This window comes from Anolis sagrei, chromosome 12 (genome assembly GCF_037176765.1).
Source record: "Anolis sagrei isolate rAnoSag1 chromosome 12, rAnoSag1.mat, whole genome shotgun sequence".
NCBI lineage: Eukaryota > Metazoa > Chordata > Lepidosauria > Squamata > Dactyloidae > Anolis > Anolis sagrei.
Genome location: NC_090032.1, coordinates 1,838,614 through 1,865,802, shown reverse-complemented (window position 1 = coordinate 1,865,802; position 27,189 = coordinate 1,838,614). Strand labels below are relative to the sequence as shown.

Here is a 27,189-nt window from a genome sequence, read left to right as displayed (position 1 = left end):
CAATCAGAAGCATTGTTTGTGGTGGGTGCCGGCTCCGGCGGCGGCTACGGGTGGTTCTCCGTGGCGCCGCGTCTGCCGCCGGTCTCCCGCCTCCGTTCCCGCTCCGAAACCTTTCCCGCTCGTTCGGAACCTCCGCCGGCCTTTTTCCCCATCCCGAGACCCCTCAGGTAAGCGAGGGGCGCGGGGGGCGGGCCTCTCTCAATGATTGACATCCCGGCGTCCAATGGGAGGAGTGGGGTTCACCAAAGGGCGGGCTTGACAACATGATTGACAGCCCGGCGTCCAATGAGAGTGATGGGGTTCATCAAGAGGCGGGCTTGACTGCTTGATTGACAGCCCGGCGTCCAATGAGAGTTATGGGGTTCATCAAGGGGCGGGCTTGGCAGCATGATTGACGGCCCGGCGTCCAATCAGGGGGGGGCTTACTCCTGAATGGAAAGGGGTGGGGTTGAGCGGAATTGGGGGTGTCGTTGCATCCAAGGAGGTGAGTGGCCTTCCTCGTGGAGGGAAAAAATAGGCCAGGATATCAATTGATTTTTGGGGGGCTCTTTTAAGGGGGAAATATGGAAGTTCTAGAAATTTGGGGGATGTTTGGAGGTCGAAATGTGGGTTTCAACGGCGAAAATTTGGGGAGAGGAGGCAGAGAAAGCCACATTTTGGGGGTGAACGAGAAGCAAGGCCTCCCCCTTAATATTGGGGTGTTGGGGTGCCTTATTTTTGGGGTCCCCTTTCCTGTTGTGGAGGGGTGCCTTATTTGGGGGGGGGGCTTTCCTATTGTGGAACAAAATATTGGGGTCCTTTTTGGGGGGTCCCCTTTCCTATTTTGGAGTTGTTTTTGGGGGTGCCTTATTTTGGGGTCCCCTTTCCTATTTTGAAGCTCTATTTTGGGGTGCCTTATTTTGGGGGTCCCCTTTCCTATTGTGGATCTGTATCTTGGGGTCCTATTGTGGAGGGGTGCCTTATTTTGGGGGGTGGGCTTTCCTATTGTGGAGCTGTATGTTGGAGGGCCTTATTTTTTGGGGTGCCCTTTCCTATTGTGGAGTTGTATATTGGGGTCCTCTTTCCTATTGTGGAGGGGTGCCTTATTTTTGGGGTCTCCTTTCCTATTGTGGAGTTGTATTTTGGGGTGCCTTATTTTTGGGGTGCCCTTTCCTATTGTGGAGCTGTATATTGGGGTCCTCTTTCCTATTGTGGAGGGGTGCCTTATTTTTGGGGCCCTCTTTCCTGTTGTGGAGCTGTATTTTGGGGTACCCTATTTTTGGGGTCCCCTTTCTTATTGTGCAGCTGTATTTTGGGGTGCCTTGTTTTTGGGGTCCCCTTTCCTATTGTGAAGCTGTAGTTTGGGGTACCTTATTTTTGGGGTCTGTTTTCCTATTGTGCAGCTGTATTTTGGGGTGCCTTGTTTTTGGGGTCCCCTTTCCTATTGTGGAGCTGTTTTTTGGGGTACCTTATTTTTGGGGTCCTTTTTCCTATTGTGGAGCTGTATGTTTGATTGCCTTATTTTTTGGGGGGCCTTTCCTATTGCAGAGCTGTATTTTCAGGGAGCCTTATTGTTGGGGTCCCCTTTCCTATTGTGGAGGGGTGCCTTATTTTTTGGGGGGGCTTTCCTATTGTGGAGCTGTATTTTGGGATGCCTTTATTTTTGGGGTCCCCTTCCCTATTGTGGACTTGTGTTTTGGGGTGCCTTATTTTGGGGTCCCCTTTTCTATTGTGGAGCTGTATTTTGGGGTACCTTATTTTTGGGGTCCTTTTTCCTATTGTGGAGCTGTATGTTGGAGTGCCTTATTTTTTGGGGGGCCTTTCCTATTGTGGAGTTAAATTTTTGGGTGCCTTGTTTTTGGGATCCCTTTCCTATTGTGGAACTGTATTTTGGGGTACCTTATTTTTGGGGTCCCCTTTCCTATTGTGGAGCTGTATGTTGGAGAGCCTTATTTTTGGGGTCACCTTTCCTATTGTGGATCTGTAATTTGGGATCCCCTTTCCTATTGTGGAGGGATGCCTTATTTTGGTGGGGGGCTTTCCTATTGTGGAACTGTACCATGGGGTGCCTTATTTTTGGGGTCCCCTTTCCTATTGTGGAGCTGTATTTTGAGGTGCCTTATTTTTGGAGTCCCCTTTCCTATTGTGGAGCTGTATTTTGGGGTTCCTTATTTATGGGGTCCTCTTTCCTATTGTGGAGCTGTATTTTGGGGTGCATTATTTTTGGGGTCCCCTTTCCTGTTGTGGAGCTGTTTTTGGGGTTCAGAGAGAAAGAGAAGTCAATCATATTGAGGGGTGTTATGTTGTGTTAGAAAGGATATTGGGGTTCCCTTTCCTGTGGTTGAAACAGAAAACAGGTATTATTTGGGGGAGTGAAAGAGAAGAGGTAATGGGCCTTTTTAAAATTTAGGGTCCAATATTTTGGGGTGCTCTAATATTGGGGTGCAGTATTTGTCAGTTTCTCTCTCAACTCCCAAAGGTGTCATTCATTCCTATGAGGATTGTTATTTTAGGGATGAGGGAGAGGAAGGAAGAGGCTTCCCATTAATATATTGGGGTTCAGAATGGAAGCAAAGGGGGTTCTCTTTCATATTGGGGTGCAATGCTTTGGTGAGAGGAGCAATATCGGGGTGCCTTGTTTTGGGGGAGAGAGTGGAAGCAAAGGGTTCTTTTCCATATTGAGGTGCATTGTTTTTGGTGTGAGAGAGGATATTGGGGTTCCCTTCCCTTTTTGGGGTGCAATGTTCAGGATTTGGGATAGAAGAAAGGTATTATTTGGGGGTGAGAGAGAAGAAGAAGCAAAAGCAAGAGGCCTGCTCTAAGTGCAAGCAGATAGTTTTTTCTCATATTGAGGTGCATTGTTTTGGGGGTGAGTGAGAGATCACATTGGGGTTCCCTTTCCTCTTTGGGGTGCAATGATCTGTGTTTGAAGCAGAAGTCATATTATTTGGAGAGTGAGAGAGAAGAAGGAGCAAATTGCCTTTTTGAATTTCAGGGTGCAATATTTTGGGGTGCTCAAATATTAGGGTGCAGCATTTGAGAGTTGAGAAAGAGATAGGAAGGTGTAATTCACTCATAGGAGGAGCATTATTTTAGGGGTGAGGGAGAGGAGGGAAAGAGTTACTTCTCATAGTTTTTGCATTGTTTTGGGGGTGTGACAGGATATTGGGGTTCTCTTTCCTCTTGGGGGTGCAATGTTCTAGGGTTGAGAGAGAGAAAAGAATCTCCTTCATAGTCAGTATTATTTGGGGTGAGGGAAGAAACAGCAGCAGCAAAGTGCCTTTTTAAAATTTTGGGGTGCAGTATTTTGGGGTTCCTTTTCATCTTGAGTGTGCAGTTTTCTGTGGTTGAGCAAGAATAAATGTATTATTTGGGGAGTGACAGGGAGAATAAGAAGAAGCAAAGGGCCTTTTTGAATTTTAGGGTGCAAGAGGCCTTCTCTAATATTGGGGTGCAGTATTTGGGAGTTGAGAGGGAGAAAGGAAGCTGTCAATCATTCATATGAGATGCATTATTTTAGGGATGAGGGGGGAGAAAGGAAGGGGTTCCCCTTCCATATTTTGGGGTGCGAATGGAGGCAAAAGGGTTATCTTTCATATGAGGGTGCAATGTTTAGGTGAGAAGCAATATCGGGGTGCCTTTGTTTTGGGTCTGAGAGGTGCAATATTTTGGGGTTCTTTTGCACATATTATTTGGTATTTTTTGCTGGCGAATGGTGGAATTGATAGTTCTTTTTATGGTACACATTTGCAGATATATTATGGGTAATGTTAAATTTTGGGGTGTCTTTGCTACATATTGCTTTGGGTGCCATTCTTCTTGAACGTTTGTTGGCTAATGATGGAACCGAAAAAAAATGTATGCTACAGACTTGCAAATATGTTGTGTATAGTGTGGAATTTGGGTACTGGCTTGTTCAGTAGACTCTCCTCTACAGTTCCATGTTGGCCGGAAGCCTTAGCAGACAAAGTAATGCCTCCACCTTCGTAACTCCTCAACACATGGCAATACTGGTATGCAGCAGGTACTAGCTTGTTCAGTAGACTCTCCTCTACAGTTCCATTTTGGACGGAAGCCTTAGCAGACAAAGTAATGCCTCCACCTTCGTAACTCCTCAACACATAGCAGTACTAGTATGCGGTAGGTACTGGCTTGTTCAGTACACTCTCCTTTACAGTTCCATTTTGGCCGGAAGCCTTAGCAGACAATGCCTCCACCTTCGTAACTTCTCAACAGATGGCAGTACTGTATGCAGCAGGTACTGGCTTTTTTAGTAGACTCTCCTCTACAGTTCCATTTTGGACGGAAGCCTTAGCAGACAAAGTAAGGCCTCCACCTTCGTAACTCCTCAACAAATGGCAGTACTGTATGCAGCAGGTACTGGCTTGTTCAGGAGACTCTCCTCTACAGTTCCATTTTGGCGGGAAGCCTTAGCATTGAACGGTTGTGTTGTTAAAGTGCAAAGTATGGAACCCTGCGCAGACGGTTGGTCAATGCGACTTAAACAACATGCAGTCATTGAATTCTTGACAGCAGAAAGTGTCACCTCAACAACTTTAAACTTATTCGCCCAGTGATGCACAGTACTCACATCAACACAATCACCACAAACACCCTGCACTCTCTGATGACTCTCCCTTGGGGTGACACCTTCTGCTGTCAAGAATTCAATGACTGCACGTTGCTTAAGTATGCGCAGGCTTCCATACTTTGCATGTTAACAACACAACCATTCAATGCTCAGGCTTCCCGCCAATTGGAACTGTAGAGGAGAGTCTACCGAACAAGCCAGTACCTGCCACATACCAATACTGCCATCTGTTGAGTTACGAAGGCGGAGGCGTTACTTTTCACTTTAACAATGCAACTGTTCAATGCTAAGGCTTCCCGCCCAATTGGAACTGTAGAAGAGAGTCTACTGAACAAGCCAGTACCTGCTGCGTGCCAATACTGCCATCTGTAGAGGAGTTACGGAGGTGGAGGCATTACTTTTCATTCAACCCTCATATATGAATAATGTTGAACTTTGAGGTGTTATTTGCACATATGGATTGGGTGCCATTCTGTTGCGTCAGCTATGGAACTGATAACAGTTACATGGTGAAATTTGCAAAAATTTGAATATTGGCATTTTAAGAATGCCAATATTAGGCAGGACTGAAGACCGACAGGTCAGAGGTTCAAATCTGGGGAGAGTGCGGATGAGCTCCCTCTGTCAGCTCCAGCTCCCCATGCGGGGACATGTGAGAGAAGCCTCCAACAAGGATGGCCAAACATCAAAAACACCCGGGCGTCCCCTGGGCAACATCCTTGCAGACAGCCAAGTATCTCACAGTAGAAGCGACTTGTAGTTTCTCAAGTCTCTCCTGTCTCACACACACACAAAAGAGGGATCTTGCAGAAACTGTCTATTATGTGGATTTTGTCATCTCTTGTTCATAGATATCTTAACTGGTGGCTAGGAATTGCTGCTTGGAGGACCACCAATTCATCTGCTTTCCTTTAAGGAGTGTTTCGATTGTGGTGTAGCTGTGAGTGTGTGTCTGCGCGGCTGTGTATGGGGGTGGGGGGTGAGAAGACTAGGCTTGGCATCACGCACAGTCCCCGAGGCTGTCGCCTGCCAAACGATGGCAGGCGACCATGGAAGCTAACTCTGTTGCTGGGCGACCAAAGAGAAATGAAGGGATGAGCATCAGGCCCCAAGCCATGGGGTGGGACAGCACGGCCTAGCTTGCAGTGGTGCTTTGGTCAGTACTTCGGTACTGCTTCGGTCAGTACATCGGTACTGCTTCGGTCGGTAGTTAGGTACTGCTTCGGTTGGTACTTCGGTACTGTTTCCGTCAGTACTTTGGAACTGCTTCAGTCGGTACTTCGGTACTGCTTCAGTTGGTACTGCTTTGGTTGGTACTTCTTCGGTCGGTACTTAGGTAGTGCTTCGGTTGGTGCTTTGGTACTGTTTCCGTCAGTACTTTGGAACTGCTTCAGTCGGTACTTCGGTACTGCTTCAGTCGATACTGCTTCGGGTGGTACTTCGGTACTGTTTCCGTCAGTACTTTGGAATTGCTTCAGTCGGTACTTCGGTACTGCTTCAGTCGATACTGCTTCGGGTGGTACTTCTTCGGTCAGCACTTAGGTATTGCTTTGGTCGGTATTTCGGTACTGTTTTGGTCCTGCTTCGGTCGGTACTTTGGTACTGCTTCGGTTGGTGCTTCGGTACTGCTTCGGTTGGTACTTCGGTACTGCTTTGGTCGGTACTTCGGTACTGCTTCGGTCGGTACTTCGGCATTGCTTCGGTTGATACTTCGGTACGGCTTCAGTGAGTACTTTGGTACTGCTTCGGTGGTTACTTCGGTTGGTACTTTGGTCAATACTTCAGTACTGCTTCGGTGGGTACTTCGGTACTGCTTTCGTCTGTACTTCGATACTTCTTCTGTCAGTACTTCGATACTTCTTCGGTGGGTACTTTGGTACGGCTTCGGTGGGTACTTCGGTTGGTACTTCGGTCAATACTTCGGTACTGCTTCGGTGGGTACTTCGGTACTGCTTCCGTCTGTACTTCGATACTTCTTCGGTCAGTACTTCGATACTTCTTCGGTGGGTACTTTGGTACGGCTTCGGTGGGTACTTCGGTACGGCTTTGGTCGGTACTTTGGTACTGCTTCGGTCGGTACTTCAGTAGGCCAGAGCAAACCGGGAAAGTTTAGTGGTGTCTGAAGATTGAATGGAAGGCGAGAGGGGAATGGGGTGCAAACAAGGGAGCAGAAAGGCCATTGACAGGCTGACCACCTTCCTGGAGGTGTGTTTTTGAAGACTATCATATCTGAAGAAGTTGTGTCTGCATGACTGTTGCCCTCCTTCACCTGTGGGGCAGGGTAAGACAGAAAGGACCCTGTTTCCTGGGCAGTGAATCCTTGAAAACACGGTGGCAATTGCTCTTTCCGAGGGCACATGGATGAGTTGGCAGAGCTTTCCTCCAAAACTTGGGCTTCCCTCCAAAACTTGGCCTCTGTGGGTCTTTTGCCACCCTAAATGGGTGTAAAAATGTGTGTGTGTTTGGGGGGTGGGATGCCCCCAAACACACACACACACACCTTCATTAGCGCTGGCTCCCACGATTGTGCTTTCTCCACCCACCCATCCTTTCGGCATCGGTGATGCCGCCTTTCCTCGCGTGGGTGGGAAGGCGAGGCCGATCGTAAAATTAAAAATATAGGAGCAAAGGATTAACTAGACCCCAAAGAGTAGGGGGTATCCTCCCCCCCCCCCCCCCATAGATCTATCCTGGGGAAAGTGGCTCGAGGCAAGGCACATGCCGGCCGCCGAAGTGCTGTGGCGCGCAAGACTTCTTGTCCCCTCCCCTCGGAGAGGACATTTTATTTGGAAGTGTGCAGCTTTCTTGTTCCTCTGCCAGAGTGGAGGGTTAATGCTTCGGAGGCTGTGACCGGAGATGGTGGAATCATTGACGTGGGGGCGGAGGGAGGGAAGGAGGGAAGGAAGGAAGGAAGGAGGGAGGCAGAGAGGGAGGGATAGAGAAAGGCGTCACGCAAAGGCTGGCTTATTGATCCTCTCCACCTGACTGTCATCGCCGTCTGCTTTGCTATCCCCAGCAGGCAAAAGGGATTTATTTTAATGTATTAATTGGGTAGAGCATAGGGAGGGGCTCTATCTGAAACCGTGGGGCGCAGGGGGGTTGCTTTATTGTTATTTTGCATAGTTGCGATGGTTTTGGAGACAAGAGTCGGAAGATTTGGGGAGATTTGGCTGAATTTTATCTGAATTCATGGGGTGCAAAAATATTGCAAAAATATTGTTATTTTTGCAAGGGAGAAGCACAGTTGCGATGGTTTTGGAGACATAATTTGGGGAGATTTGGCTTTCTGGGTGTGCCGAGGATGTGGCGAAACAATCCCCCCCCCCCTCAAAAATAATAAAAAAAAAGACTTGCCTTGACAAAGGATGGATTTTGGAAAAAAGGTAGACACACAACACAGACAAAAAGTGTTTTATTTTGGGAATGTTTGGTGATATTTTGGCATGTGTTTTTCCCCGGAACGTCTAAGCCCCACCCTAGCCCACAAAACAAGGTGTGTGTGTATATATAAATATATATGTATATACTTACATATGCACATGTATGGATCTGTATAAAAACCCCGGTGGCCATACTAAACGCAGAGGTAGGTCCTCCAGTGGGGAGTTTTGGGTTCGCCACTCCCTTTGCCTGACCCAAACGGATCCGATAGGAAGAAGAGCAGTTTTGTACAAAGTAGTTATCTGTACAAACTAGAAAAACCAAGAAAAGTTTCAAAACTAGATTACAATATTTATTTATTTATTTAAGACATACCTTTGCCTGGTCCAAATGGATCCCATAGGAAGAAGACTAGTTTGTACAAATTAGTTATCTGTACAAACTAGAAAAACCAAGAAAAGTTGCAAAAGTGCTGGTGTTAACCTATAAAGCCCTAAATGACTCCGGCCCTGTTTACCTCTCCGAACGTATTCTCCCCTATGAACCATCAAGATTATTAAGATCGTCTGGAGAGGCCCTTCTCTCGGTCCCATCGGCCTCGCAAGCGCGTCTGGTGGGGACGAGGGATAGGGCCTTCTTGGTGGTGGCCCCTCGACTCTGGAACTCTCTCCCCCTGTTTACCTCTCTGAACATATTCTCCCCTATGAACCATCAAGATTATTAAGATCGTCTGAAGAGGCCCTGCTCTCAGTCCCACCGGCCACGCAAGCGCGCCTGGTGGGGACGAGGGACAGGGCCTTCTCGGTGGTGGCCCCTCGACTCTGGAACTCTCTCCCCCTGTTTACCTCTCCGAACGTATTCTCCCCTATGAACCATCAAGATTATTAAGATCGTCTGGAGCACGCACCTGGTGGGGACGAGGGACAGGGCCTTCTCGGTGGTGGCCCCTCGACGCTGGAACTCTCTCCCACTGGAGATCAGAACTGCCCCTTCTATCCTGACATTCAGGAAACAGGTGAAGATGTGGTTATGGAGACAGGCATTTGAGTGAGCCAACACCCTGAGATATGGATGGAAGATGATGTACAATTGATTTTAGTATGACGACTGATCAATGTAGTTATTGAATGTATTTATTTATTTATTTATGACATGTGTGACATTTATATCTTGAAGTCTCCAAGTTGGGGGAAGGTTGGCCTCCCTCTTCCAGTTCATTGTCGACCATGGTATCCTTCTGGGGCGGCTCTCCAGAATGGGTCTTGGGGGCATTGCTCTGTGGTGGCTCCGCTCCTTCCTGGGGGGTCGCTCCCATTTGGTGAAGCTGGGGGATACCTTCTCGGACCCATGGCCTTTGACCTGTGGAGTCCCACAAAGTTCCATTCTATCTTCCATGCTTTTCAATATCTACATGAAACCACTGGGTGAGGTTATCCAGAGTTTTGGAGTTGGGTGCCATCTCTACGCAGATGACACCCAACTCTACTACTCATTCCCACCGAATTCCAAGGAAGCCTCCCAGACCTTGAACCAGCGTCTGACAGCTGTGATGGACTGGATGAGGGCTAACAGGTTGAAGCTTAATCCAGACAAGACAGAGGTCCTCCTGGTCAGTCGTGGGGCCGACCGGGGTATTGGGTGGCAACCTGTGCCCGACGGGGTTACACACTCCCCCTGAAGGCGCAGGTCCGTAGTTTGGGAGTCCTTCTGGACTCAACGCTGTCTCTTGATACTCAGGTGTCAGCGGTGCACCTCAACTCAAACTTGAGATGCGCCAGCTGCGACCATACCTCGTGAAGCCTGACTTGGCCAGGATGGTCCACGCCTTGTTACATCCAAGCTGGACTATTGCAATGCTCGCTAGGTGGGGTTGCCCTTGAAGACAGCCCAATGGATTTATATATATATCTGTGGAATGGCTGGGGTGGGGCAAAGAGCTCTTCTCTGCTGGAGCTAGGTGTGAATGTTTCAACTGATCACCTTCATTAGCATTTGAAGGCCTGGCTGAGCCTGGGAAAATCTTTTGTTGAGAGGTGTTAAGATGTGCCTGGTTGTTTCCTCTCTGCTGTTTTGCTGTTGTAATTTTAGAGTTTTTTAATACTGGTAGCCAGATTTTGTTCATTTTCATGGTCTTTCCTCAGCAGAGAGGAAACAACCAGGCACATCTTAACACCTCTCAACAAAAGATTCCCCCAGGCTCAGCCAGGCCTTCAAATGCTAATTAAGGTGGTCAGTTGAAACATTCACACCTAGCTCCAACAGAGAAGAGCTCTTTGCCCCACCCCAGCCATTCCACAGATATATCTAAACCCATTGTCCTAATTCCAACAGACCTCACTACCTCTGAGGATGCTTGCCATAGATGCAGGCGAAACGTCAGGAGAAATGCCTCTAGAACATGGCCATAGAGCCCGAAAAAACCCACAAGAACCTAGTGATTCCAGCCATGAAAGCCTTCGACAATGCATTTAAAGGTCTTATCGTTTTTTGGGAGGAATTTCTTTTGAGTGAAGTTGGTGTCTTGTGTTCAAATTTGGTGTCAATTCGTCCAGTGGTTTTTGAGTTATGTTGGACACAGATTGCTTTAGTTGGTGTCTTTTGTCCAAATTTGGTGTCAATTCATCCAGTGGTTTTTGAGTTATGTTGATCCCACAAACGAACACTACATTTTTATTTATATAGATTTATTTACGACATTTACGACTATCTTGAAGCCTCCAAGTTGGAGGAAGTTTGGCCCTCCCTCTTCCAATTCATCGTGGGGGCCCAAGAAACATGATTGGCAGGGATCAGATGCCAACGAGACAGTTGCCCATCTCATTTGGGTGTCTGTTTGGTAACCAGGGCCACAGCTGTCCAGTCCATGCTTGGTATTTATATTGTTTGAAGTGGAGGAGCATTTCAGCGATGGTGGGCCATTCCTCCCTGCTCTTTCTCAACCCGCTTTCCACCTCTAAAGGAAGAATCCGGCCCCAAGACCCAGTTGGAGAGGACAATCTCCACCTTGCCTTGAGTCAGAGACCACCTTTTGTCTTGAGCAGAAGGAAGTCCCTTGCGGCCTGGCTTCCTGTAAGAGGCAGGAAAAGATGAGGAAGAAAGCTTCCCCGGGCAACGTACTATGTCTTCCTGTTTGTGAGTTTAGGAGCCGGTTGCAGTTTCGTCCCTCTCCCTTGGTTCCATATATTAAGGTGGCCAAACACGGCACCAATTCATTAATATCCCATTGATGTCTGCTATCAGGAATTCCAAAATACTCCAAAACCCACCTTTGCTTTCGGGTGGTTATGTTGAACGCAAACTTTATTCCGTGAGCAAAAATAGTTAAAATATTGTGCATAAAGTTACCTCCAGGCTGTATTTGAATGAAACATACATGGATTTCGTGTTCAGACTTCGGTCCCATCTCCACGATTCACTTATATATGTACTGCCCATTTTAATTAGTAGCTATTGCTGCGTTTTTATTGAGTTTTTTATTTAATCGAGTTGGGGTTTTTTTCTTATTTCATGTAAGTGTTGTCTTATGTTAATTGATGCTGGTGGTGCAGCAGGTTAAACTACTGAGTTTCCGAACTTGCAGACCGAGAGGTTGGCGGTTCGAAGCCAAGGAACAGGGTGAGCTCCCACTGTTAGCCCCAGCTTCTGTAGTTCGAAAACATGCAAATGTGAGTAAATAAATAGGTACTGCTTCTGCGGGAAGGTAACGGCCACTCCATGCAGTCATGCTGGCCAGATGACCCCTATGCTGATTGTTGTATTGGATCACACGTTGGACACTTCCCAAGTGTCTAGGACTGTGTGATATATTGGCGAATAATGCATGCAGATCCTAGTAGGGTGGCCTTTTGCAGCTGGCAGATGGTAATGTTGTCAGTGCCGATTGCTTTTAAGTGCAGGCCAAGGTGTTTAGGCACTGCACCCAGTGTACTGATCACCACTGGGAACCCCCTTGACTAGCTTGTGCCAGAATTGTTGTTGTTGTTATATGAAACACAACAAGATAAGTATACAGCAAACCAAATCCCTATGTTGACAGCTGACAGATAGTAATTTTGCCAGCGCTGATTGTATTTAAGTGCAGGCCAAGGTCTTGAGGCACTGCACCCAATGTGCCGATCACCACCACCCAATGTGCCAATCACCACTTGACTGGCTTGTGCCAGAGTTCTTCTTCTTGTTGTTGTTATTTGAAACACAACAAGATAAGTACACAGCAAACAATCCTTATGCTGACAGCTGACAGATAGTAATTTTGCAGTGCCGATTGTGTTTAAGTGCAGGCCAAGGTCTTGAGGCACTGAACCCAGTGTGCCAATCACCACTGGGACCCCCTTGACTAGCTTGTGCCAGAGTTGTTATTATTTGAAACACAACAAGATAAGTACACAGCAAACAAAATCCCTATGCTGACAGCTGACAGATAGTAATTTTGTCAGTGCCGATTGTGTTTAAGTGCATGCCAAGGTCTTGAGGCACTGCACCCAGTGTGCCGATCACCACTGGACCACCTTGACTGGCTTGTACCAGAGTTGTTGTTGTTGTTATTTGAAACACAACAAGATAAGTACACAGCAAACAAAATCCCTATGCTGACAGCTGACAGATAGTAATTTTGTCAGCGCCGATTGTGTTTAAGTGCAGGCCAAGGTCTTGAGGCACTGCACCCAGTGTGCCAATCACCACTGGGACCACCTTGACTGGCTTGTGCCAGAGTCTTGGCATTATTATTATTATATCACTATTCCAAACTCGGGAATCTAAACCAATTCTGGTCCCAAGCATTTTGGATAAGGGATACTCAAACTGTATCTCTGTAGATCCTCAAAGGAACACCTCAGCAAGCAAGAGTCCAAAAGTGGCAGGCTCAAACCCGGAACCTCAATCAGTAGCTGAGACCGGATGAAGGACTTGCGTTGTCAGTGTCCCAGATACCTCTGATTGGACAGGACGGAGTCTGGGACAGTGACTCATTTTGGGATGATCTCTAGCAGGATGTGCTTTTCAGGTTCGAGGGAGCTTCTCGCCGGGGTTGTTTTGCTCCTCTTCGCCTGCCGGGCGCCCAAAGGTGTGGTTAGGAAATTACTACCTTGGCAGCGGAGCCAAACCGGGCAGGTGAACCCAGCCCTTCTGCCAACTGCACCCCTTTCCCACCTCAATTCCCATCCCTTTTCTGCTCCCCGTATCTCCTTTAACCTCCTATTATGAGGTTTCGGCCTACAACGTTTTCGTGGCAGTCTGGTGGTGGGTCCATAGGTGACTGTGGAGCCCTATTCTTGATCTGAATCTTCTCCCGGAGTGTCCAGGTGGAAGGTGGTCCCAGTCAGGGTTAACTTGATGCGCCTTCCTCTTGGCACATTTCTCTCTTTCACTCTCCATTCATGCTTCTTCAAGTTCTACAACACTGCTGGTCACAGCTGACCTCCAGCTCAAAGGCCAGGGCTTCCCAGTTCTCTCTTGGTGTCTATACCACAGTTTTTAAGGTTGGCTTTGAGCTCATCTTTCAATCCCTTTTCCTGCCCACCAACACTCTAGCCCGAAAAAACCCACAAGAACTGACTCTATTTTCTGTTCTTGAGTTCGGAGTAGAGCAACTGCTTTGGGAGACGGTAGTCGGGCATCCAGACAATTTGGCTGGTCCAGCAGAGATGATGGTGGAGGACCATCGCTTCGATACTGCTGGTCTTTGCTTCTTCCAGCACACTGACATTCCTCCGCTTCTCTTCCCAAGAGATTTGCAGGATTTTCCGGAGGCAGCGCTGATGGAATCGTTCCAGGAGTTGCATGTGACATCTGTAGACAGTCCACGTCTCGCAGGCATATAGCAGGGTTGGGAGGTCAATAGCTTTAGAAACAAGCACCTTGGTATCCCTATGGATGTCCCGGTCCTCAAACGCTTTCTCCTTCATTTGGAAAAAGCTGCACTCGCAGAGCTCAGGTGGTGTTGTAGTTCAGTGTCAGTGTTGACATCTGTAGACTGTCCACGTTTCACAGGCATATAGCAGGGTTGGAAGGACAATAGCTTTATAAACAAACACCTTGGTCTCCCTACGGATGTCCCGGTCCTCAAACACTCTCTGCTTCATTGGGAAAAAGGCTGCACTCGCAGAGCTCAGGCGGTGTTGTATTTCAGTGTCAATGTTGACATCTGTAGACAGTCCACATTTCGCAGGCGTATAGCAGGGTTGGGAGGACAATAGCTTTATAAACGAGCACCTTGGTCTCCCTACAGATGTTCAGGTCCTCAAAACTCTTTGCTTCATTTGGAAAAAAGCTGCACTTGCAGAGCTCAGGCGGTGTTGTATTTCAGTGCCAATGTTGACTTGTGTGGAGAGGTGGCTGCCAAGGGAGCGGAAATGGTCAACATTCTCTAATGTTACAGCATTAAGGTGTTTTTTTCTCTTTCTTATGCAATTTTGATGTTGTTTGTTGTTTATGTTTTTGGTATTATTCTGCTGTAATTATGTTGTCCGGGCTTGGCCCCATGTAAGCCGCCAAGAGTCTCAACTGGGTAGATGGTGGTGGGTATAAATAAAGTTTATTATTATTACTAGCCGTCCCCTGCCACGCATTGCTGTGGCCCAAGTTTGGCCCAATTCTATCGTTGGTAGGATTCAGAATACTCTGTGATTGTAGGTGAACTATAAATCCCAGCAACTAAAACTCCCAAACATCAAAGTCTATTTTCCCCAAACTCCAACAGTGTTGACATTTGGGCATATTGAGGATTTGTGCCAAGTTTGGTCTAGATCTATCATTGCTTGTGTCCACAGTGCTCTCTCTTGATGTACGTGAACTACAACTCCAAAACTCAAGGTCCATGCCCACCAAACCCTTCCAGTATTTTCTGTTGGTCATGGGAGTTCTGTGTGCCAAGTTTGGTTCAATTCCATCGTTGGTGGGGTTCAGAATGCTCTTTGATTGTAGCTGAACTATAAATCCCAGCAACTACAACTCCCAAATGACAAAATCTTTTTTTTTTTTAGTGGAGGACATACATTGGCCTGAGAGGTACCTTGTGTCCAAATTTGGTGTCAATTCGTCCAGTGATTTTTGAGTTCTGTTAACCCCACAAACAAACATTACATTTTTATTTTTATAGATGATGATGATGATGATGATGATGATTATTATTATTAAGCTGTAATTCTGGCATTGGAGAAGGATTGACTGGTGACTGCTGGAAGATCACTTTGGTTTTCTCTATGTTCAATGACAGGCCGAGTCTCTCGTATGCTTCTGCGAAGGTGTTTAGTGTGGCTTGTAGATCTTCTTCTGAATGCGCACAGACAACATTGTCATCAGCATATTGGAGTTCTATAACATGTTTTGGCTTTCAGTCTTCTGAGGTTATTGATTGGCTGATGACTGCTGGAAGAGCACTTTCGTTTTCTCAATGTTCAATGACAGGCCGAGCCTCTCGTATGCTTCTGCGAAGGTGCTTAGAGTGGCTTGTAGGTCTTCTTCTGAATGCGCACAGAGGACGTTGTCATCAGCATATTCGAGTTCTATAACATGTTTTGGCTTTCAGTCTGCTGAGGTTATTGGCTGATGACTGCTGGAAGAGCACTTTGGTTTTCTCGATGTTCAATGACAGGCCGAGCTTCTCGTATGCTTCTGCGAAGGTGTTTAGAGTGGCTTGTAGATCTTCTTCTGTATGCACACAGACAATGTTGTCATCCGCATATTGGAGTTCTATAACAGATGTTTTGGCTTTCAGTTTTGACTCTTGGAAGGGGTCTTTGGTTTTCTCGATGTTCAATGATGTATATAACAGATTCTATAACAGATGTTTTGGCTTTCAGTCTGCTGAGGTTATTGGCTGATGACTGCTGGAAGAGCACTTTGGTTTTCTCGATGTTCAATGACAGGCCGAGCCTCTCGTATGCTTCTGCAAAGGTGTTTAGAGTGGCTTGTAGGTCTTCTTCTGAATGCGCACAGACAACGTTGTCATCAGCATATTGGAGTTTTATAACAGATGTTTTGCTGAGGTTATTGGCTGATGACTGCTGAAAGAGCACTTTGGTTTTCTCGATGTTCTCGTATGCTTCTGTGAAAGTGTTTAGAGTAGCTTGTAGGTCGTTTTCTGAATGTGCACAGACAACGTTGTCATCAGCATATTGGAGTTCTATAACAGATGTTTTGGCTTTCAGTTTTGACTCTTGGAAGGGGTCTTTGGTTTTCTCGATGTTCAATGATGTATATAACAGATTCTATAACAGATGTTTTGGCTTTCAGTCTGCTGAGGTTATTGGCTGATGACTGCTGGAAGAGCACTTTGGTTTTCTCGATGTTCAATGACAGGCCGAGCCTCTCGTTGTCATCCGCATATTGGAGTTCTATAACAGATGTTCTGGCTTTCAGTCTGCTGACTCTTGGAAGGGCACTTTGGTTTTCTCGATGTTCAATGACAGGCCGAGTGAAGGTGCTTAAGAGTGGCTTGTAGGTCTTCTTCTGAATGTGCACAGACAACGTTGTCATCCGCATATTGGAGTTCTATAACACATGTTTTGGCTTTCAGTCTGCTGAAGTTAAATAGCTTGCCATCTCTCCAATAGATGATTATACCAACTAAAGTTTGTTTTGGAAAGAGGTGGTGTGTTGAAATGTGAGTATGAAATGACATAAAAGGCCATAATTAAGTGATGGGCATCGCGTCTGAATGATCAGTTCAGGTAAAGATGGCTCCCACGCCTTGCATTTCTTTCTTTTTTTCCTTTCCACGGGAAAGTTCTGGTTTGTTTCCTGCGTGCCAACTCATTCCGAGAAAGACAGCGAGCGCTCTCTCTCCATTTTATTATTTATTTATTTTTTCCCTCCCTTCTTCCTTGGAAAGAGGAAAAGCCGTCTGCCGGAGGCTGGCATTCAAAATGGTTGCATGGAAATGATCCCTTTTGCAGCCGAGGCCGAATCGATGGCACATCTCTTCCCCTCCGTGAATCATTCCTTAACTCGCCGGAGTCTCCAATTATCAAGCAGAGAATAGGGAAAGGGCGGGGGGGGGGAGGGTTGGCGGGGGGGGGGGGTACTTGACAGCCTATAATACTTATGGCCTTGTTGTTTCAATAGCGTATTGTTCCGGTTTTCTCAACCATTCTGGACAATCAAGGAACAGCATGGGGGACTCTGCGCATGGAGATGGGCAAGAGATTGCAAAGAGCTCCGGAATGCTTCACATTCCAGGACGTCGGATCCCGATTCTTCACTCACCTGGGTTAGAATAATAATTATAATAATAATAATAATAATAATAATACTTTATTTGTACCCCGCTACCATCTCCCCAAGGGACTCGGTGCGGCGTACGTGAGGCCGAGCCCACAACATATCAATAAACAAAGGCAATAACAAATAATCAATACAAAACAGTTAAAATAAAAACTCAAAAATACACAACAATTAATAAACAATAACCATAACATATAGCATTTAAAAACCTCACATTTCAACCCATCACCTCTTTCCAAAACAAACTTTAGTTGGTATAATCATCTATCGGACAGATGGCAAACTATTTAACCTCAGCAGACTGAAAGCCAAAACATCTGTTATAGAACTCCAGTATGCGGATGACAACGCTGTCTAACACCTACAAGCCACTCTAAATACCTTCACAGAAGCATACGAGAAGCTCAGCCTGTCATTGAACATCGAGAAAACCAGCAGTCATCAGTCAATAACATCGAGAAAACCAGCAGTCATCAGTCAATAACCTCAGCAGACTGAAAGCCAAAACATCTGTTATAGAACTCCAGTATGCGGATGACAACGCTGTCTAACACCTACAAGCCACTGTAAATACCTTCACAGAAGCATACGAGAAGCTCAGCCTGTCATTGAACATCGAGAAAACCAGCAGTCATCAGTCAATAACATCGAGAAAACCAGCAGTCATCAGTCAATAACCTCAGCAGACTGAAAGCCAAAACATGTTATAGAACTCCAGTATGCTGATGACAACGTTGCCTAACACCTACAAGCCACAATTAATAAACAATAACCATAACATACAGCATTTAAAAACCGATGGCATCTTTGTTTCTTGGGGTCTGGTTTGCCATTTTTGGTAGAATAGCCTCTTAAGGACCGTTTGTTGTTGTTTTTTGTTTGTTTGTTTGCTGTTGTTTTTGTTTGTTTGTTTTTTGGAGTACAGAAAAGTCACAAAATTATAGTTGAAAGAGACCTCAAGGGCCATCTAGCCCAACCCCTTTCTGCCAAGAAGCAGGGCAATCGCGTTCAAAGCAGCCCCGACAGATGGCCGTCCAGCCTCTGTTTCGAAGCCTCCGTAGAAGGAGCCTCCACCACACTCCGGGGCAGAGAGTTCCACTGCTGAACAGCTCTCACAGTTAGGAAGTTGTTATTATTCTTACTGATGAATCATGGAGTTGGGAGGGACCTTCTTCTGCCATGCAGGAAAGCACAATCAAAGCATGCCCAACATATAATCATCATCATCATCATCATCATCTTTATTTGTACCCCGCTACCATCTCCCCAAGGGACTCCGTGCGGCTTACGTGAGGCCCAGCCCACAGCACATCAATAAACAAAGGCGATAACAAATAATCAATACGAAACAGTTAAAATAAAAACTCAAAAATTCACAACAAGTAATAAACAATAACAATAACATACAGCATTTAAAAACCTATGGCATCTTTGTTTCTTGGGGTCTGGTTTGCCATTTTTGATAGAATAGTCTCTTCAGGACCGTTCGTTGTTGTTTTTTGTTTGTTGTTTTGTTGTTTTGTTTTTGTTTGTTTGTTTGTTTGTTTTTTTGAAGTGCAGAAAAGTCACAAAATCATAGTTGGAAGAGACCTGGTCGGCCATCCAGTCCAACCCCTTTCTGCCAAGAAGTAGGGCAATCACATTCAAACACCCCCGATAGATGGCCGTCCAGTCTCTGTTTCGATTGTTGTTGTTTTGTTGTTTTGTTTTTCTTTGTTTGTTTGTTTTTTTGGTGTGCAGAAAAGTCACAAAATCATAGTTGGAAGAGACCTGGTCGGCCATCCAGTCCAACCCCTTTCTGCCAAGAAGTAGGGCAATCACATTCAAACACCCCCGATAGATGGCCGTCCAGTCTCTGTTTCGATTGTTGTTGTTTTGTTGTTTTGTTTTTCTTTGTTTGTTTGTTTTTTTGGTGTGCAGAAAAGTCACAAAATCATAGTTGGAAGAGACCTGGTCGGCCATCCAGTCCAACCCCTTCCTGCCAAGAAGTAGGGCAATCACATTCAAACACCCCCGATAGATGGCCGTCCAGTCTCTGTTTCGATTGTTGTTGTTTTGTGGTTTTGTTTTTGTTTGTTTGGTTGGTTTTTGGAGTATAGAAAAGTCACAAAATCATAGTTGGAAGAGACCTGGTTGGCCTTCCAGTCCAACCCCTTTCTGCCAAGAAGCAGGGCAATCGCGTTCAAAGCACCCCCGACAGATGGCCGTCCAGCTTCTGTTTCAAAACCTCCGTAGAAGGAGCCTCCACCACACTCCAGGGCAGAGAGTTCCACTGCTGAACAGCTCTCACAGTTAGGAAGTTATTATTACTACTGAAGAATCATGGATTTCGAAGAGGTCCTCTTCTGCAATGCAGAAAAAGCACCATCAAAACACCCCTGACAGATGGCTATCCAGCGTCTGTTTCAAAACATCCATAGAAGGAGCCTCCACCACACTCCGGGGCAGAGAGTTCCACTGCTGAACAGCTCTCACAGTTAGGAACTTGTTATTATTATTATTACTGAAGAATCATGGAGTTGGGAGGGACCCTCTTCTGCCATGCAGGAAAAGCACAATCAAAGCATGCCCAACAGATGGCCATCGAGCCTGTGTTGGATGGGCATCTGTCGGGGATGCGTCGATGGTGCTTTTTCTGCATGGCAGAAGAGGGTCTCTTCGAACTCCATGATTCTTTTAGTAATCATAATAACAACTTCTGAACTATGGGAGCTGTTCAGCAGTGGAACTCTCTACTCCGAAGTGTGGTGAAGGCAGAAGAGACCCTCTTCTGCCATGCAGGAAAGCACCCCTGACAAATGGCTATCCAGCCTCTGTTTCAAAGCCTCCATAGAAGGAGCCTCCACTACACTTTGGGGCAGAGAGTTCCACTGCTGAACAGCTCTCACAGTCAGGAAGTTCTTCTTAATGTTCAGGTGGAATCTCCTTTCCTGTAGTTTGAAGCCATTGCTCCATTGCATCCTAGTCTTCAGGGCAGCAGAAAACAAGCTTGGTCCCTCCTCCCTATGACTTCCCCTCACATATTTATACATGGCACTCATCATGTTTCCTCTCAGCCTTCTCTTCTTCAGGCTAAACATGCCCAGCTCCTTAAGCCGCTCCTCATAGGGCTTGTTCTCCAGAACCGTGATCATTTGAGTCGCCCTCCTCTGGACACATTCCAGATTGTCAATATCTCTTTGCAATTGTGGTGCCCAGAATTGGACACAGCATTCCAAAATTTAATTTTCAAATAAAGTACCCGATATTGTGAATTACTTACAAGCCTGAGTCTGGGAAGGCACTGAAGTGGCGTAATTCTGGTTGCCGAACAGAGTGTGTCTTCATTGCAGAATTTTTGGGTGATGGTAAAATTGCTTCTTTATTTTAACCCAGATTATTTGGAGAAGTTATTATTTTTATTATTATTTTCCAAACTGCCTAAGGTTGTGGGTGAACTACAACTCACATCATGCCAGGACCTCCAACTCCTATAAATCAAGATGAATTCCGGTATTTTGTGTTGGTCATGGGAGTTCCGTGTGCCAAATGTGGTCCAGGTCCATTGTCGGTAGGGATCACAGGGATCTACAGGGTGGACTACAACTTCCATCAGGTGGAGTAAGATCTCCAAACCCCTCTGTGTACCAAGTGTGGTCCATTGCCATCTTTGGTGGAGTTTGGAGTGCTCATTGATTACAGGTGAATATGAGTACATGGAGAGTTAGAGTTAGAAACACTGGGATGCCTGTGGTGGAGGAAACACATGAAATTGTCTTTGAATGAAAACCTTGACTTGGGTGGTGGTAGGAGGAGATTGTACATGTTCCTGAGGACCTGTATTAAGGGGTCACGGCATTGGGAAGGTTGAGAACCCCTGATGTAGGGGAAGAGCGCTGCGTACGCAGGATGTCAACGTAACAACGCAACTGCGCGGTCTGGAGTGTTCCCTGGTGCGCTGCTTTTCCACTTGGAAAGAGATTCTTATGTAATGGACGGAGATGCCGTTTTCTTCACCTGCTCCCTGCAACGCTCTGCCCAGCCCCGTCGCCTCAGGACTCAGCCGCTTTGTTCTGCCGCATGGGCGCATCCGTCCCATGCCTCTCTTCTCCCCTCCTTCTCCCCTTCCTTGCATTATCCCGCCCGAGCCATGGGTTGCCCTGCTGCTTTCAATGCAAGGCAAACACTCTCCATGCTATGGCCTTTGGGGTATGGAAAAAGGCCACCAGCATCTGCCACATCTCCTTTAGCTCCTCTGTGTCTAGCATGCCTCCCTGGTTAAGGTGGTCCCTGTTCAAGTCATCCATGTTGAAGTGGTCCCTGGTCAAGTGGTTCCTGGTCAAAGCGGTCTCTAGTCAAAGTGCTCTCTAGTCAAAGTGCTTCCTGGTCAAAGTGGTGCCTGGTGAAAGTGGTCCCTGGTTAAAGTGGTCCCTATTCAAGAGGTCTCTGGTCAAAGTGGTTCCTGGTCAAAGTGGTCTCTGGTCAAAGAGGTCCCTGGTCAAAGTGGTCTCTGGTCAAAGTGGTCCCTATTCAAGAGGTCCCTGGTCAAAGTGGTCCCTGGTTAAAGTGGTCCCTGGTCAGTGGTTTCTGGTCAAAGTGGTACCTATTCAAGAGGTCCCTGGACAAAGTGGTTCCTGGTCAAAGTGGTGCCTGGTCAAAGTGGTCCCTGGTCAGTGGTTTCTGGTCAGGTGGTCCCTGGTCGAAGTGATCTCTGGTGAAACTGGTTTCTGGTCAAAGTGGTCCCTGTTCAAGAGGTCCCTGGTGAAAGTGGTGCCTGGTCAAAGTGGTCCCTGGTCAGTGGTTTCTGGTCAAAGTGGTCTCTGGTGAAAGTGGTCCCTGGTCAAATTGGTCTCTGGTCAAATTGGTCTCTGGTCAAAGTGGTCCCTGGTCAAAGTTGTCTTTGGTGAAAGTAGTGCCTGGTCAAAGTGGTCCCTGGTCAGTGGTTTCTGGTGAAAGTGGTCCCTGGTCAAAGTGGTCTTTGGTGAAAGTAGTGCCTGGTCAAAGTGGTCCCTGGTCAAAGTGGTCCCTGGTCAAAGTGGTCTCTGGTGAAAGTGGTCCCTGGTCAAAGTGGTCCCTGGTCAAATTGGTATCTGGTCAAAGTGGTCCCTGCTCAAAGTGGTTTTTGGTGAAAGTAGTGCCTGGTCAAAGTGGTCTCTGGTCAAAGTGGTCCCTGGTCAGTGGTTTCTGGTCAAGTGGCGCCTGGTCAAAGTGGTCCTTGTTCAAGTCAACCATGTTCAAGTGGTTCCTGGTCAAAGTGATTCCTATTCCAGAGGTCCCTGGTCAGAGTGGTTCCTGATCACAGTGGTCCCTGGTCAAGTGGTCCCTGGTCAAAGTAGTCCCTGGTCAAAGTCATCCCAGGTTAAGTGGTCCCTGGTCAAAGTCATCCCTGGTCAAAGTGGTCCCTGTTCAAGTGGTCCTTGGTCAAAGTAGTCCCTGGTCAAAGTCATCCCTGGTCAAAGTGGTCCCTGGTCAAAGCGGTCAGTAGTCAAAAACAGGTTGGGAACCACTGATTTACTCCAAGAGAGATGTGCTCTCACAGGTATGACCTAGCCAAGTGTCCCGTTGACAAAAATGAAGGGGGAACCAAATGGACCGTTGTTGTATTTGGCTTGAGTAGAGTTGCCTTTGCGACTCTCAAATTGTATCTAAAAAGGGGACGTCTTCAACCTGGAACCCAAAGAAGGACCATCTCACGAAAGGAAATCCTTTCGTGAGATGGTCCTTCTTTGGCTTCCATGTTGAAGATGTCCAAGGATAGAGATCCCTTCCCAATGCATTGCCCCCAGTTCACCTCCTGTATTCTTTCCATCCATTTGGGTTAATTCAGGAGTGGGGAGGGATAATAGAGACCAAGAAGCCCAGACTTATGAATGAGAAGCAAAGTTTGGCCAGGGGCCAGTTGTCGTCTTTTCAGGCATTTGTGGGGGGGGGGGGGGGTCAACCCAGTGCTGGAAGTTGTCATGTCAGGCGGGGAGGCGGGCAAAGCGGGGAGACCTCGTCCTCTCACTGGCTCCCTCTCCAATGCCACAACCAACTTAATTTTTTTTTTCAAAGCGATAATTCCATGTCCTGAGGTTACAAACCGGCTGCAACTGGTTTTATATTTTTTTTCTCCCCCCCCCCCCCTTCTCTCTCTCCCCTGCCCCCGCTAGGCATCATGGGTAAAAGTAAGCATCCCCCCCTTTTTTCTCTCTCTCTTTCCTTTTGTTTAATATAACGGCACCACGGATGATTGGCAGGGACGTGCCCGTTCCGCGACTGGGTTCCGGCAGGTCCCTGGAGGGGGATGGCAACACCCGGTGGCCGCCCACCTTCCACCGCGGTTGCCGAGGAGGGGGCTTGCCCTGAAAACCAAGCAGCCCCCTGGCACTCCCCCCTCCCCAACCCTCCGCCTGCCTGTCTCCTCTCCCCTCCTCTTGTCAAGTCGAGGGAACACGCTACCTGTAAGTATTCTTTGGCTCGGGGAGGGGGGGGGGGAAGCCCCTTCCTTCCTTCCTCTTCCTCTCCACCTTAAACAAAGGGCTGATTAGGGATTATTATCCTTTAATGACCCCCCCCCTTCCCAAAAATAATTAATATTATCCTTTTGTTGCCATGAGCTTCTTTTTTTATCATGATGAGGTCTTAGTAGTAGAACCATTCATCCCATTGCATTTGGAAGGTTATTTTGGGGTGGGGGGGGCAAGGGGAGGAGGAAGAGGAAAGGTGGGCAATTTTAGGAGCATGGCATTCTATTGTCTGGTTCTCAACATGATGGAATGCCCCCCATACCCACCCACTCACCCCCCTGACCGCCTTTCTGTCTCTCTTTTGCCTTCACCCTCACCCCCCCCCCCTCCTCCACCCCATGGACCCCCCCCCCCACACACACACACACACGCCTTCGTTTCGTGTCAGCGCCAACCCCAGTCTGTGAATGGAGGTGGCCAGCTGACGACAACGAAGGGGGAAAGCGCTGGCACCGTGCCACTCAGGGCTGGGAGGCTCTCGCGATTGCGCCTGTGCGCCGCCCGACGGAGCACAAAGCGGTGGCAGGAATGGAAACGGAGGGGGGGGGGCATCATTACAGGCTGGATGGGGAGGGGAGGCCTTCCTTGCGGTCTAGGAAATCATCGCAGCCCTATTATATAAGGCTGGCCTGCGTCACTCAGACGGGCCGAGGAGAGGAGGAGGAGGAGGAGGACGGACGGCGGCGGTGACGATGGAGTGGCTGCGTCCTCAAGGAACTGGAGGGAAGGGACGGGGAGAAAGTGGACCTTTACATCTCCACTTGGCCTCTCCTCTCCTTGATTTCTATTCTTCCCCCTTGCGTTCAGTCCTGGTGAGTTGTGGATGCCGGTGGCTTAGTTACCTCTAGATTGGACTACAGTGTTTCCTCACTTATTGCTGGGGTTACGTTCCAGAACCACCTGCGAAAAGTGAAAATCCGTGAAGTAGGGACGCTGTACAGTGTTCCCTCACTTCTCGCTGGTGTTACGTTCCAGGACCACCCGCGAAAAGTGAAAATCCACGAAGTAGGGACATTGTACAGTGTTTCCTCACTTATTGCTGGTGTTACGTTCCAGGACTGTCCGCGAAAAGTGAAAATCCGTGAAGTAGGGATGCTGTACAGTGTTCCCTCGCTTATCGCTGGTGTTACGTTCCAGGACCGCCCGCGAAAAGTGGAAATCCACGAAGTAGGGATGCTGTACAATCTAGGTACCTCTAGATTGGACTACAGTGTTTCCTTATCGCTGGTGCTACGTTCCAGTACCACTTGCAAAATGTGAAAATCCACTAAGTAGGGACGCTATACAGTGTTCCCTCACTTCTCGCTGGTGTTACGTTCCAGGAACGCCCACGAAAAGTGAAAATCCACATAGGGATGCTATACAAGCTAGGTACCTCTAGATTGGACTACAGTGCTTCCTCACTTATCACTGGTGTTACGTTCCAGGATCTCCCGTGAAAAGTGAAAATCCATGAAGCTGGGACGCTGTACAGTGTTCCCTCACTTATCGCTGGTGTTACGTTCCAGGAGCGCCCACGAAAAGTGAAAATCCACGAAGTAGGGATGCTATATAATCTAGGTACCTATGGATTGTACTACAGTGTTTCCTCACTTATCGCTGGTGTTACGTTCCAGGACCACCCGCGAAAAGTGAAAATCCACGAAATAGGGACATTGTACAGTGTTTCCTCACTTATCGCTGGTGTTACGTTCCAGAACCGCCCGCGAAAAGTGAAAAACCATGAAGTAGGGATACTATACAATCTAGGTACCTCTAGATTGGACTACAGTGTTTCCTCACTTATCGCCGGTGTTACGTTCCAGGATCGCCCGCAAAAAGTGGAAATCTGTGTAGGAACACTGTACAGTGTTCCCTCACTTCTCGCTGGTGTTATGTTCCAGAACCACCCGCGAAAAGTGAAAATCCACAAAGTAGGGACGCTATACGGTGTTCCCTCACTTATCGCAGGTGTTACATTCCAGAACCACCCGCAAAAAGTGAAAATCTGTGAAGTAGGGACGTTGTACAGTGTGCCAAGTTTGGTTCAATTCCATTGTTGGTGGGGTTCAGAATGCTCTTTGATTGTAGGTGGACTATAAATCCCAGCAACTATAACTCCCAAATATCAAAATCATTTTTTTGAGTGAAGGACATACATTGGGTTGTTAGGTGTCTTGTTTCCAAATTTGGTGTCAATGCATCCAGTGGTTTTTTGAGTTCTGTTAATTCCACAAACGAACATTATATTTTTATTTATATAGATGGTCACTTGTTGGCCTGATAGGTGTATTGTGTCCAAGTTTGGCGGCCATTCGCCCAGTGGTTTTTGAGTTCTGTTAATCCCACAAACGAACATTACATTTTTATTTATATAGATAGATTATATTCGTCTTTGCTCGCCCTGCTTTCAAAGAGCACATGCGTTGAGAGAGAAGTAAATCTCTGTGTTTGCGGAGCTATGTTTCTCGAGGAGTGTTTCTCGACAGGAGAGACTTGTCCCAATGAATCCTGGGGCGAGATTTGGAAAGACATCTCAGCCTTTCTGGATTTTACAATGTCTTCCAGCCCTCTCTGCTCCACGCTGCAGTCCGGAGTCAAAAGTTTTGGTTTGCAAGCGGATGATGAATTTCAGTGCCTGGTTTGCGCGGGGTTTTTAAACGCTTGCCTTGCTATACTTGTCCTCACTTACTCTGCTTGCTGCAAAGATCCAGGGAAGTCATGCTCTCCATGGGTTGTTGTTGGGTTTTTTCGGGCTAAATGGCCATGTTGTAGATCAGTGTTTCTCAACCTGGGGGTCGGGACCCCTGGAAGGGTCGCGATGAGGTGTCAGAGGGGTCCCCAAAGACCATCAGAAAACACAGTATTTTCTGTTGGTCATAGGGATACTGTGTGGAAAGTTTGGCCCAATGCTATCATTGGTGGGGTTCAGAATGCTCTTTGGTTGTATGTGAACTATAAATCCCAGCATCTACAACTCTCAAATGTCAAGGTCTGTTTTCGCCAAACTCCACCAGCATTCACATTTGGGCATATGACCACCTTTACAGTAGCCTTTGACAATAGATCTATCACTCTTTGAGTCCACAGTTCTCTCTAGATATAGGTGAACTACAACTCCCAAACTCAAGGTCAATTCCCATCAAGCCCTTCCAGTATTTTCTGTTGGTCTTGGAAGTCCAGCGTGCCAAGTTTGGTTCAATTCTATCGTTGGTGGGGTTCAGAATGCTCTTTGATTGTAGGTTAACTATAAATCCCAGCAACTACAACTCCCAAATGACAAAATCAACCAACCCCACCAGTATTCATATTTGAGCGTATCGGGTATTTGTGACAAATGTGTTCCAGTGAATGAAAATACATTCCTCATATCAGATATTTACATTACAATTCATAACAGTAGCAAAATTAGTTATGAACTAGCAACCAAAATAATTTTATGGTTGGGGGTCACCACAACATCAGGAACTGTATTAAGGGGTCACAGCATTGGGAAGGTTGAGAACCACTGTTCTAGAGGCATTCTCTCCTGACGTTTCGCCTGCA

At 47.0% G+C, this 27,189-nt stretch overlaps 1 protein-coding gene across 4 annotated transcripts in view; it reads left to right on the top strand.

Annotated features, from left to right (window-relative positions):
• GATAD2B (GATA zinc finger domain containing 2B) overlaps window positions 1-27,189 on the top strand; it is a 76,450-nt gene continuing 49,261 nt past the window's right edge. The window contains exon 1 of one of the 4 annotated variants that reach the window (XM_060757988.2): window positions 1-167. The gene's annotated coding sequence lies outside the window, so the exon portion shown is untranslated. Of the gene's footprint in view, window positions 168-461; window positions 485-23,319; window positions 23,599-24,320; window positions 24,477-27,189 lie in introns of those variants that run through there. The other 3 variants (XM_067472312.1, XM_060757987.2, XM_060757989.2) reach the window with 3 other exon arrangements.